The 13,184-nt window shown below is 38.5% G+C and overlaps 1 long non-coding RNA gene across 1 annotated transcript; it reads right to left on the bottom strand.

Moving 5' to 3' along the window:
* Positions 1-1,265: 1,265 nt before the first annotated feature.
* Positions 1,266-8,109, bottom strand: LOC144216732 (uncharacterized). The gene is made up of 3 exons (XR_013330730.1): positions 8,045-8,109; positions 4,227-4,306; positions 1,266-1,327 (listed from the first exon to the last, which is right to left on the bottom strand). It is a non-coding gene; the product is annotated as an uncharacterized LOC144216732 (long non-coding RNA).
* Positions 8,110-13,184: the final 5,075 nt, after the last annotated feature.

The following is a 13,184-nucleotide window of genomic DNA, read 5'->3' as shown; positions in this document are numbered from 1 at the left end:
AGAAACTTGATTTTTTTTCAATAAAAGAAACCAGAAATAGACCATGGAAAGGAACATATCCCTGAAATGTACAAATCAATGGAGGACAGCAAGTAAATTCACCCCTTCTTTCACTGCCCAATCTCTCTCTTAATAGAAAATAGCATCATAAAAATTCTAAGGACAGGAATAGGTGGGAGTTATAACATATGTTTCTTAAATAGCATATTGTTAAAAAGAAATGATAATAAAAATTGTGTCTTCCATAGGAAGAATTTTATTTTATTTCTTTTGCCAATGTTTATCTCTTTATTTATTATTATTATACTCTTAGCTAAAAGGTTGCCTCAAATTTCATAGATTTTTTTTTTCTCAGTTCACCTTTAAGATATTTGATTACTGGGGTGATAGGGCAGTCCTTGAAGAAATATTTATCTTTCTCTGAAAAGGACATTCAAACAGCATTGGAAAATCATGGCAATAAAAGGTAAATTCCTAAAGTCTTATATGAGAGTTCTAATTATCAGCAATCAAAATATTAAATTCTTGGAAATGCACAAAACTCCTTCTTCTTACAGGACTGCAGCTTACATTTGTTACTTTTTTCTGTATGAGGGTTTATTGCTTTCCTTCTCTCTCCCAACTCCTAGTACCTGCTATACAAATGCTTTCCCTAGGTCCCTTAGGAAAATTTAATAACCAAATATATATGTAGCGAGAAAGGAATTTTTTAAGGTTCAATTGCTCTGTTAATAATTTGTATTTTTTCCCTGTCTTGTAGTTTCTATGTAAGTGCCACAAAAATCAACCTTTTAAACACAGATTGAGTCTGACAGTTTTTATTTTATGTGATTTCCAAGAATTGGTATAGAAATGCTTCTTAATTGAAATAGTTCTCCTTTTTGGATTTTATTTTATTGTCCTTTACTTCTTGACATCTTGTACATTAAATCAGAGGCTGTTTTAGAGACATGAAATGACAGCTTTTTCAGAACCTGATTCTGGATCCTGATAGATCTGCACTTCTCAAAGCAGACAGGCTGCTCTCCACAGCCTCCGAGAAGCTTCCTGCGTGATGGGCACGTCACCGGGAAACACAACCATAAGCTGCAGGTTAATCACCAAGGACCGACTTGTGTCAATTCCCCACTGCCCTGCTTCCCATCTAAGAAGAATAAAGCCAAGAACTATTTTTTTTCTCGGCTATTTAATTGAACAGAAACTGGGCTCAACTTTAGTTTGAAATTTCCTCTCCACCATGGTGGAAAGGCTACTCACGTAATTTAATGGCATGTTGTAAAGAAAAATCAAAGCATCCTCGTGGAATATTTTCCCCTATTGTATCTTCCTGTGATGAAAGAACACATAAAGTGAATGAGATGTGACACAGGCATGAACAGAGAACCCATTTGTTAACACTGAAATTTCGAGAAAAATGCTATTTATGTTACTATGATGTTTTGGAGTTAGAAAAGGGTTATTTGGGGAAAAATACGTATTTATATCAGAGTCGGTAGGAATGACAATGAGACAGGATGCAAAACTATGATAGCACAGGAAAGAACAGCTCCACACACCAGACCAGTTCTCCTTCAAGGTAGCAAGCAAACGTTTCAGAACGGGAATGCTAACAAGATGAGCATTCTGGATTTGTTTTTCAGTTCCACCTAACTCTTTGTAACTTTACAATGTAAGATTCAGAAATTGGAGCCAATTACCATAATATGTGGTGGTTTGGTGGGAGCGTGTTCTACATCAGACAGTTAAAAGGTTTTATTGCTATTAGGAGCATGTTAATGCCCTTGATAATGTCTCTACTTGCTTTGTAATGTCTCTCGTTGAAGTATAGAATTCTTTTATCTTCTTATTACATTATGCAAAAACTTGAATTGAAAAGATATTTGCAGGAACATTTAAAGTAGTGCATCAATCAGCTTCAAAGAAGAGAAAATGTTCTCGGAATAGCTTATAAAAGGATAACTGTCAGTTTTATTTTGGATGAACAAAGGCGGCAACGTAAAAAGCACTTTATTGTAAAAGCATACTGTGCAATTCAATAAATATGCCATATAAATATAAAAGAGAAGAAAGTTCATAATTATCTGATGACTTAAATGTAATTTAAGTAATACTTTTAAAATGCATCTAACAGTGAAGTACTCTTTTTCTTTTGGGTTCCGAGTTCTAGCCTCTAAGCCCTCATTAGGTGATAACTCTTCCCCTCTCTCACTTTCTCTCTGAGAATGTAAGGACTTGAATGGATTAGTCATGGTCCTGTTTTTAATATATCTCAGAATGATACAGAAAGGAGTGTGTGTGTGGAAAGCATTAGCAAAAATTTTAACAGCCACTTAATGGTGCAAGCTTTTCAAAATGGTTTGTTCTTATCTGCACAGTATTCAATGTTTCTCATCCTGTCATTGCTGCGATAAGACAGTTTTTAATTTGAATATTACTGTACTGTCACTTGAAATAGCATTTACGAGTGTTTGGTGTTTGTTAGGTAAATTTATTAGCATTGTTATGCCTGGACTTTCTCAATCAGGGGGTCCTTTTTACTCTCTATATGAGGATCCTCGCGCCCTTCCTTATATCTAGAAATATATAGATATAGATACATATCTATATATTTTAGAAAGTTGGCTTTTAACTGTAAATGTTAACTATATAACCTTATTTTCAAACATATTTGAAGTAGGTATTTCCCAGGTAATAAACTTTAGCCTGACAAATGTTACAGAGATCATTCTTTCTGACAAGGTTTAAAAATCTACAGTGTGAACTGTCTATTAAAGAAAATGTTCAGATCCAGCACATGGAAAACATATGTAAATTTTCAGAATCAGAAAAGAGCCATCTACAGAACTCAACTCTTCTATAATTTATGCTTCTACACATATCTGTACACATCTAGGCACAGACAGCTCCCTGCATGTACAAGGTGCCTGATAAATATTTGTTGATTAAGGTTAAAATATGAAAAGAAAAATATCCCAATCAGTAAAAATCTGTCTTCTGTTTTGTAACCTGAGAAAGGGATGCTAATCTCTTATCAAATATAGGAATATACATTTTTTCCCAGACTCAGGCCTTTTTAAGATTAAAAAAACTTCATTTGACGTCAAGTAACTGGGCTAATTCACTCCCCCACACTGTTGTAGCTTGTAAAATTATATTAATGTTTGTGACATTTCTAAGAAATAATCTCCATTTATTTTAAAACTGTAAATATGGCACCTTGTAATAAAAAATCAATTCATAACTTTATTTGTAACATCATTTTGCTAGCAACTTCTTTCCCATCACTATTGTACATGATGCCTAATTCATTAAAATAATGTTCTCATTTCAGTGGGTTTCATCCAGACTCCATAGGAAACAGTCCCCAGTCTGTTGCTACTCTCTGATGTACCCCATTTTCTCATCCCTCCTTTCTCTTGGCCGGTTTCAAAACGCTCTCTCTCATTTTGAAAGTACAAGGAAAATTATCTCATAAAAGAAATTTAATAACAACAGAACTTCTGAGATTTCAAAAATGTAGAATTCTTAAGTTATTGAACTATGGGAAAAGCTGTAATTTATAACCAGCAAGTTAGTATGTTGTACACATCTGTGTACTGTTTCAGAAAATAAAGGTTGTTACTATAGCAACTGCCACATAATATGGAACATACGTTATTTGTGAGATGCCAGCCTTCATGTTAAAAAAAAACAAAAAAACAACTCCCTCTTCATGGCTGCTCACTGATGTTTCAAGGATTTCTACCTTTTCCTTCACTATTGTAGGGGATTCTCATCTTTAATATTGTGTTATTTTAAATCTTTTTCCTCTTTTAAGTTTCCTATACTTTTGGAGTTTGTCGGCTAAATTACTAAGTTTGCATAGGACTGCAAGATTTGGTGACCACTATGGAAACATTTTCTCAGTCTTTGATTTTAAAGAAATTCTAACTAATGTTTCTGATAGAGCAATAAATGTGTAGGCAGGACACATATAGCTACTGTGAATATACAGGTGATGTATACGTAGTAACATGTCACTTGAGTTGGCCCTTCCAGGCTTTTGTAATTCTGTATTGTACAACCCTTGTGGCATTAAAACCTCTTTTTTGAAAAATAAAAATGTCACAAAGTATGCACCTACTTTATGGATATCATATTCCATTTGCAAATATGTCTATCATACTTAATTTCACTTGCAACAGCTATTTAGACAGTAGGGATCATTTTCTGATGAGAAAACTTACCTCCTTGTGAGGGGTAGATTTCCCTTCCGGTCTATCTTGGTCCGTGGTGTGTCAGAGAATAAGAAAGTTGACAAAAAATTCTGAAATTTCAATTTGAGGAGAGATCCTTTTAGTTTTTAGGCAGAATAATGAATCAATAAAAGCAATGAGGTAATGATATAAAATAGGGGCTTCTTTGACATGTCTGGACAAGGCATCACAGTGTCCAACTGGTTTGAAGCAAAAGTCTAAAAACAACCTGACACTTAGAACAATGTTTTTTGACTCTTGTTGGGTCTGCTTTGTGGCTGAGATTTTTTGATACATAGATGTGTCTGATATGTGTGAATTTCCTGTGGATAGTGACTTTTTAGTCCAGATTTCATGTATAATTACAAGCATTGACCTATTCTGTCAAGGTAGAGGTTGATGGGGAGCAGTACCCCCTTTGCATCAGAGAGGGTGCTAGGTACTAGCTCTCCTTAGAGACAACTATCTCTGTATCTTCAGAATGGTCTGTGTCATCAAAACATACCATATCAACCTGGAAAACAAAACACATCTGGTGAAAATGGCAGAATGAATACCTTTCCTTAAAAAAGAAAAACAAAACAAAACAAAACTAAAACACCCTGATAGTTTAATCAGTAAACATTTATTAAACATCTACCACGTGCCAGGCACAGTTTGGGAGACATAAAGACGAGTAAGAACTTCCTTGTTTCCAGGGGACTCACCAGTCTAATCAGGGAGAAAAGTGTGCCACTACCCAGCACGGTGACGTCCACGCTGGGACCCGGTCCTCCATGGGCCTCACCAGTCAACAGCAATGACTCAACAACAGAACAATAACGGCCAATATCTAACTGAACACTTACTTTTTGACAGATGCCTCAGGTGCGTTTGTAATTTAACTCACACAGTAGTGGTCTGAGGGTTTTACTGACAAGAAAACTGAGGCTGAAACCGTTGGAATAGCTTTTGTGCTGTTACACAGTCACGTTGGGATTCTCATGCCTGTTATACCTGAGCTAATACACCTTGACTACTTGTCCCCACCTGCAGGGAGAGCCTCCTCATAACTGGCTTCCCTGCTGCCACTTTGCCCCTGCAGTCCTGCTCCATGCAGCTCCCAGAGTGGAGAACGTGAATCAGATAACGCATCTCTCTTGCTTGCACCCTTCTAGGTGCTTCCCATCACATGTGGACTGTAAGCTGACTTCTCTGCCCGGCAGTTTGCTGCCCCTCGGCACCCCTTAACCTTCAGTTCCTACTGCTTTCACCCTGCTTGTTCTCTAGGTTTTAGTCCAGAGATTGGCACACTTTGTGTAAAGGGCCAGATAGTAAATATTATAGGTTTTGCAGGCCATTCAGCTTCTGTGGCAACTATTCAACTCTGCTATTAGAGCACAAAATAATGAGTGTGGCTATGTTCTAATAAAANCATGACCTAAGCGAAAGTCGGACACTTAACCGACTAAGCCACCCAGGTGCCCCTAAAACTTTATTTACATAAACAGGTAGCAGGCTGGGTTTGGCCTCCACACCATAGTTTGCTGACCCTTGTTTTGGACTTACTCTCTTTTTTTAAAAAACATTTTAATGTTTATTAATTTTTGAGAGAGAGAGAGAGAGAGAGAGAGAGAGCGTGAGCAGGTGAGGGACAGAGAGAGACACACACACAGAATCTGAAACAGGCTCCAGGCTCTGAGCTGTCAGCACTGAGCCCCACGTGGGGCTCAAACGTAGAGCAGTGAGATCATGACCTGAGCTGAAGTCAGACGCTTAACTGACTGAGCCACCCAGGTGCCCCTGGACTTACCTATCCTTCTTTATGTTCCTCTAATATGCCAAGTCTCCCTAACTTAAGGCCCCACACTCTGTCCGCAGTTCTTCCCAGAGCTGCCTCTTCCTGGCTATTAGACCTCACTAGCCAGGAAAGACTGGATGGAGAGACTTTACCTGGCTGCCATATGTCAGCAGCTCTCTCCACCCCATCTGTACACCATATAATCTATTTTATTGCCTTCGTAGGTCTTAAACACGCAAGATCCCATTAATTTGTTTTCTTAACTTGATTTTTGTCTGTGTCCCCTCTCTAAGGTAGCTCTTTGTGAGAAGGAATCCTATTTGCCTTGTTCACTGTGATATTTCCACCGGCTAGAACAGAGCCTGAGGCATAGAATAGATGCTTAGTAAATACTTTGAGTTGAAGTACAAGCCTGTCTGAAACCAAAGCTTGTGCTGTTAATGATGTCTCAGTATTCCCTTTCTGTAAAAATAAAGCCACACCAATGATAATTTGAGAAATTGATCACATTGGACCCTAGAGGATCTCTGCACCCTGGCAAAAGCCCTCCTCCCAAGTATTTTTGGTTGACCCAGGAAATATTTCCATGTGGGTAAGTCTGATGACTCACCCCATGGTGTCCAAGGAGTATTGACACCTCTTATGCTGCCATCACTGTCTTGGTTGACAAGTGTCCAGTGGGTGGCTTCTCTTGAACCCAGTTACTCTACCACTTACATTGCTCTGCACTCAGTGAACCCCTTGGATGTCTTGCAGCATCAGCTCTGGGTACCACAAAGACCACACAGTGATGGCCATCATTCCTGATGGGCACTGCTTCTGTCTCTGTCGAGAATCGACCGCTCTGAACACAGCTGCCCCTGTCAAACACGGGAGCCCTCTATTCCTAGTCCCAATAGATGCTACCAATTCAAAGCACCATGCTGCTTCTGGCCAATGGTGGAATTGGAAAGAACACCTATTTTTTGTTTACTTTCACCGTAGTGGTTCCAAGTTAGTGCTGCATATGCCCTAAGGCCTTATAGACTTTTCAGATTTTTACTGAACTGTCATCTCTCTTCCTAAGTATAATAGCTGGTGCTTATTATATGATGCTGATTGTGTGACAAGCACTGTTGGGGAGCTTTGTATTCATTAACTTGTATAATTCTCATGACAGAACCATGAGGCAGGAGTGCTATTATTACCATCTCCGCTGAAGCTAGAGAGGTTAACTGACTCACTCAAGGCAACTAGTATGTAACAACTGAAATTTGAATCCAGACACTGAGCTTTGGAATTCACACTCTCACTCCCAGTCTCTGTGACCTAGGCATATGCCCATGGGGTAGACTGGGGACAGATGCAGGAGACCAACACCACACTGTACCCAATTCTCCCTTCCCTTGTCATCCTGAGCCTTACTACCTATTCAGTTAGCCCTCTTAGGGCCCCATGTGCGCAATTCCTGTGTGCAAACCATTGTTTTCTAGATTCATGCAGATATATCTAACCATAGGCCAAGGGAGAACTGCTCTCTCAATACCCTTGTTCAAATAAGGTGCTAAAGTAGATGCTTGAATTATGTTTGTAACACACAAAGGAGAAATCACAAACTCTTCAGGGAAGGAAATGTAATTTGAACTGGATTCTGAAAGATGAATATGATTTTACCATTCAGAGACGGTGGATAAAAGGGTATAACTAGCCTTAGCACAGACCTCATAATGTATAAGGGAACAGGCTAAGACACAATGAGAGGTAAGCTGGGAAAAGGAGAATGGGGTAGATCTTGAAGGCCTTTAATGCATGCTAAGAAATTTGGACATTATTTTGTAGGCAAGGACGGGGTAGAAAGACGGGAGAAGTAGCAATAGCTTTAACACCTGAGTGCTAGAGAAAAGAGCTCTCTAATGTTCCTGTGGAGTGGAAGGTTTCAATTTATGGCTTAAAGCCTACTTGATGTCTGCTTGGTCTGTGGATTAACTTTTATAATATTGATTGAGACAAGACCGTATCTTCATGGTTCTAATGTGACCTGAATACTTACAATGCCCTTTATCAAAATCAGTTCCATTTTGCTCATTCCTTGTGTTAGTTTCCTCTCACTGTGCCTGTTCCCACCCCGTGCTCAGTGGGAATGGGGGTGATTTCTGAGTATTCTATTCTACTAGAATGGCCCCGAGAAGTTCTAGAACTGCTGCTCCAGAGGACCTCAACCATGTGAATGATGTCACACCTGATTGTCTTGAGTGGCTTCGTCCAGGTTAACCGGTCTTCTGGAGACCTTTGCGGAATCTTCCAGCCTCCTTCCCTCTGTGAAGGTTATGAAAGCACTAATTCTTAGTCTAAGAAGCTGCCTGCCATGTACCGTCATCTCTAATGACTTTGGAGGCTCTTCAGTTTTTCATGGACACCTAATTAGGCAGTTATTTACATTTCATTTTACTTACTCTCATGACTCCCTTCTAAGCGGTGCACTAATGAAGTTTCTCTGTGACATCACAACGCTCCAACTGATGAAGTTTGTCTTCCCTTTGGGAATCAAACGCCCATTTGAAATTAATGAGTCTCTTGTACCCAGACTACTTTTGAATTTTGTCAGCTCTGTCTGTAAGAAATATTTAGACTTGCCTGACTCCTGTCAGAATAGGGATCTTATTTCTTTGGCAAATTTACATAAAACTGTAGGGAGAATAACCTAGTCAATCTCCTCTGTGTGTCCCTTCCACCCTACAAGGAGCAGGGGGTATGGAGAGTGGAAAATTATTTCTAAGGTCACAGAGGAGCAGGATATAACTTAATGAGCCTTCCAAGGAATTAAAAAGATATGATCGGTCTGAAGAAACATTCACCATCCTTATAAAATTGATTCTGTTTTTCCAGGGTCAACCCAGGAACATGAATTTTTCTATTCCCATGATTTTCCAAATTTTAAAAACATGTATCACTGTTATTGGGGAAAAATGGAATCTTCAGTGATTCCCATCAATCAAGCAGGTAACAGTGGAGTTAACAGTGGTCAGAGGGGATAGTGCAGTCCTGAGAGCTTGTCAAATAATGTCTCTTGCTCCTTACCCTACAGCTCCTCACCCCAGCCTCCAACTGCTTCAGAGCTGTGAAGAATTTGACATGAAAATTCCAGCTCTCTTCCATCCATTCATTCTAACATTTATTCTAGGAGGCATAGCTCATATGGAAAAGGGTGTAAAAAAACATTTGAAGAATGGTCTATTTTCTCTTCATAGTGAATTACCCTAGGTTTTCCTTGATTACCATTTGAAATGTCATGACTTCTTCAAATTACTACAAAGAACACCAAAATACAATAGTTCTCAGAAGCATCCCTCTGAAGGTCTTTGTCTTCTTCCAATCCATTAATTATTCTTGTATTACATGTATACTCTTCCCACCAAGAGGAGGAAAAGGGTCCATTTGCTTCAGCACTAATTATTGCTCTGTTTTCAGTGTTAGGGGTGGGAGGGGCACTGAATCGTAAAAATATATATCCTAGAACCATATATAAGTGAAAAACAACTTAGGGCTATTTTTAGACTAATTCTAACCTTTTTGGATAACTGGAAATATAAAACTTTAAAATTATCTACATTTAAAATTCAGAAGAAAAAATGAAAAACTTTATAGAAAGACAGTAAGCAATGAAAAACTAGATTTCTATGCCCCTATTGTCATTTCAGTTGATGAAAGACAGGAAGAGGGAAGAAGGGCAGAGAGGAGGATGGCCGGAAAGCATAAGATGTGGAGTGGCATGGAGCATGCGGAGAGGAGGATGGCCGGTCTGTCTATTCAGGAACCTTCATTTGCTTCCACCTCTGGGACTCCATCCAGAGTCTCCTTTCTGGGTGGCCCTCACCTCATGGTCAGTATCACCCCAGTCCTGCCCTGATGGGACCTGCTGAGCTACTAAGAACAACCTGTACATTGTTTACAACTTGGCCAAGGTTCTTTGTCCCTGCTTCTCTTGGCTTCTTGTGAGGTGCCTTCTGGAAAAATTTCTGAATCTTCCTGAGAGTGCTTGCTCCCAATCTACTCTCTGCGTTCAAGGGAAATCACTATGCTGTAGTGCTTTTACTCTTTTTGAGAAGTGTTTTCCATGAATCCAGGAGAAAAATTAAAATTAAAATAGTTTATTCTTTCTTGAGGTTTTCATTTTCCTTGAAAATTTTTTGAGAAATGCCCTTTTTGTTAAAAAAAAAATTAAAGCTTCAGGGTGCCTGGGTGGCTCAGTTGTTTGAGTCCAACTGAAGCTCAGGTCACAATCTAGAGGTCTGTGAGTTCGAGTCCCACATCAGGCTCTGTGCTCATAGCTCAGAGCCTGGAGCCTGCTTTGGATTCTATGTCTCCCTCTCTCTCTGCCCCTCGCCTGCTCATGCTCTTTCTCTTTCACAAAAATAAATAAACATTAAAAAATAATTTTTTTAAATTAGGAACTCAGCCCTAATAGAGAAGTGATTTTCTAGGATACTGTTTCTTAAACATAAGTCATTTCTATAACTCTTTTATGACTTTGCTGGGATGCATACCATCTGTGATATTTTTCTCAAGATTTTTCTTTAAGTCAATTTAATTTTTTAAATGTTCATTTATCTTTGAGAGAGAGAGAGAGAGAGAGCGAGAGAGCGAGTGCAAGCTGGGAGGGATGGAAAGAGGAGACAGAGAATCTAAAGCAGGCTCCAAGCTCTGAGTGTCAGCAAAGAACGTGAGGTGCGGCTCGAACTCATGAACTGCCAAATTATGATTTGAGGTGAAGTTGGATGCTTAACCAACTGAGCCACCCAGACACCAGACATTTAAATTGATTTTAAATCAATTTAAAAGGGAGCAATTCTAAGTAATAAAATTGGTGAAATCAAGAGTATGATGTGATGTTATACTTAAGAAAAAATAATAATGAAAATATTTGGATATGTGGCAACTAAAATTATCCCCCCAGCAGTAAATGTTCTACCATTTGGGAAATATCATTCATTATAGTAAATAGTCTGCTTCTGGCTTATGACTTTGAGTATAAACTTAGGGTTTATGCACCGAGTAGAAAAGAAATGGGAAAGTTGTTGGACTAGGAGACTGCCAGGAGCCTATAGGTCCCAGTATACAATTTATTAAAATCCTGGCGTTTTTACAGTATAAATAAAATACATGTGTGATCAACATAAATAAAATATATATATGCATATGTATTTTTCAGTTTGTACCCTACTTTGGTGTGATAAAATTATTCCAAGTCTGGGGCACAGAAGATGACTCTGCACCAGAGCATCGTTTAGGTAATTTCCCTTGTTAGTTTCAGCCAGTCATTCCAAGTCGCAGCGCATTGTCCTGAAGGTGGTGTGGTGGTCCTCTCATTGTCCTGTAGTTGTTATTCCATAAATAGACAGGGTTTCTGTGATTTAAAAAAAATCATGCTACTTAACAATACTCTGAATCAACCAAGCGCCTTTGTGGTTTCTCAGGAAAAAGATAAAATAAGGTTGTGTTATTACTTTATATTTGCCTCTTGCCATAGAATTTCTTTTTCAGATTCCAGGGCAAATAGAACAAAGATGGGTTTTTATAACTGTTTTTTTCCAAGAGTATGTTCTGGTGTCTCATTATTTGGAAGATTGCTATGAAAAGAAGGATCAAAAACATAGAAAGGCATAGTTAATTGTGTAATTCATAATAACAGCAATTTTTCCTGTTCATATGTCTTTTTGGATGCATTTTTTTTTTCTGAGAAAGACTGAATGGAATACTTTTCTCCTTTTTCTCTCTTTTTTCAAAACGATTGATGCGACACAATGCATGTTACATAATAATCACGGTTATCGTGACTTGGGGATGCAGGGTTTCAAGTACACATGCTGTACAAAGTATTTTATGAAAATTTTGATTCTCACGTTTGAGGATAATGAAAGGATTCCTTTGCTTCTTAGAAAGAAACCCTGAAAACAAACGAACAAACGGACTCAGTGCACGGACACCTAGCCGAGCCTGTGTCTGGGAAGAATGACATGCCTTCAGCATGAAGTAGCTATAAGAAAAAGACATGTAATTAAGGAGGGGGAAAAATCAGAAACTGGGGCCATTAAAGAGACTGTGATATGAAGAACACATTGTACAGGAGATGTGACCACAGATTTCAGATCTGAGAGCTGAAAGGAAATGAAACTAGTTAAAATTCCACTGCTCATTCAGTCCACAAGAGAAATAACACTCCTGTTCGATGCCACTTGCCACTTCTGTTTTAGAAACAATTAAAAGATGCAAATATTTGTGAATTGCTGGGTATGTTGCAATCCTGTTTTGAAAACAAACAGTGCCTTGTACCTTAGGTTCTCACTACTGGTTATGTCGGGATTCAGGGGCTAAAGCAAACCCTTCAGAATGAGTTCACTACTGCTACTCAGACAAAGGGCCGCAACTCTGAGACTGTGTTCTGTTTGCCTGCAAGCTGTTGCCTATGCCAAATGAGCATTTTACAAACCATTCAAATTAAGTTGAAAATTTGTAATTATATTTTCCCTTTTAATTGTAACTTATGCAAATGTTATATTCCAGCTGTACAAATAATTTTCACTTCAGACTACAACATCCACATCAAATCTAGCATGTAACACCCCGATACAAGATTCTTCCCAAGCTGTAGTTGCAGATTTAGAAGGCTGGAGTTGGCGCTGTTAGTTATGGCTTCCATTGCTGTTACCCTGCAGTTAAGTATAAATTGCAAAGTGGCAATAGAGAAGAGAGACACCTTTGCTATAATTTGCTGGAGACAATTTATGAATAGAGCATGTAGAAAGAGAATAGAAGGCAAACAAACAGTCACAAAGTCTAAGAAACCTGGATGTTTGGTAAAGTGAATATTGTATCTTTTCTGTAATTGATGAATCTGGCTTGCAGTGCATTAGATACAGGAAGAGGCTGCTTGTGACTCATTCGTTAATTGTCATGCATTTTAAACCACTTAGTGCGAACAGAAATTGACTATTTTCAATTTTCAATGGAAATTTCACTTGAGGAAATCATGTATAATACCATTAAAATTTTTAACCATGAGTGAAAGAAGCACTCTTTTAAACACACACACACACACACACACACACACACACACACACGATGACATATATGTGAGAAATAAAAGAGAAAAATCCCCCCAACTGCAGTATAGTGTTCTGATTACTCAAGTG

Source organism: Crocuta crocuta, unplaced genomic scaffold, assembly GCF_008692635.1.
Source record: "Crocuta crocuta isolate KB4526 unplaced genomic scaffold, BGI_CrCroc_1.0 scaffold48, whole genome shotgun sequence".
Taxonomy (NCBI): domain Eukaryota; kingdom Metazoa; phylum Chordata; class Mammalia; order Carnivora; family Hyaenidae; genus Crocuta; species Crocuta crocuta.
The sequence above is the reverse complement of the archived record's forward strand: the minus strand, read 5'-3'. Positions and strand labels throughout refer to the sequence as shown.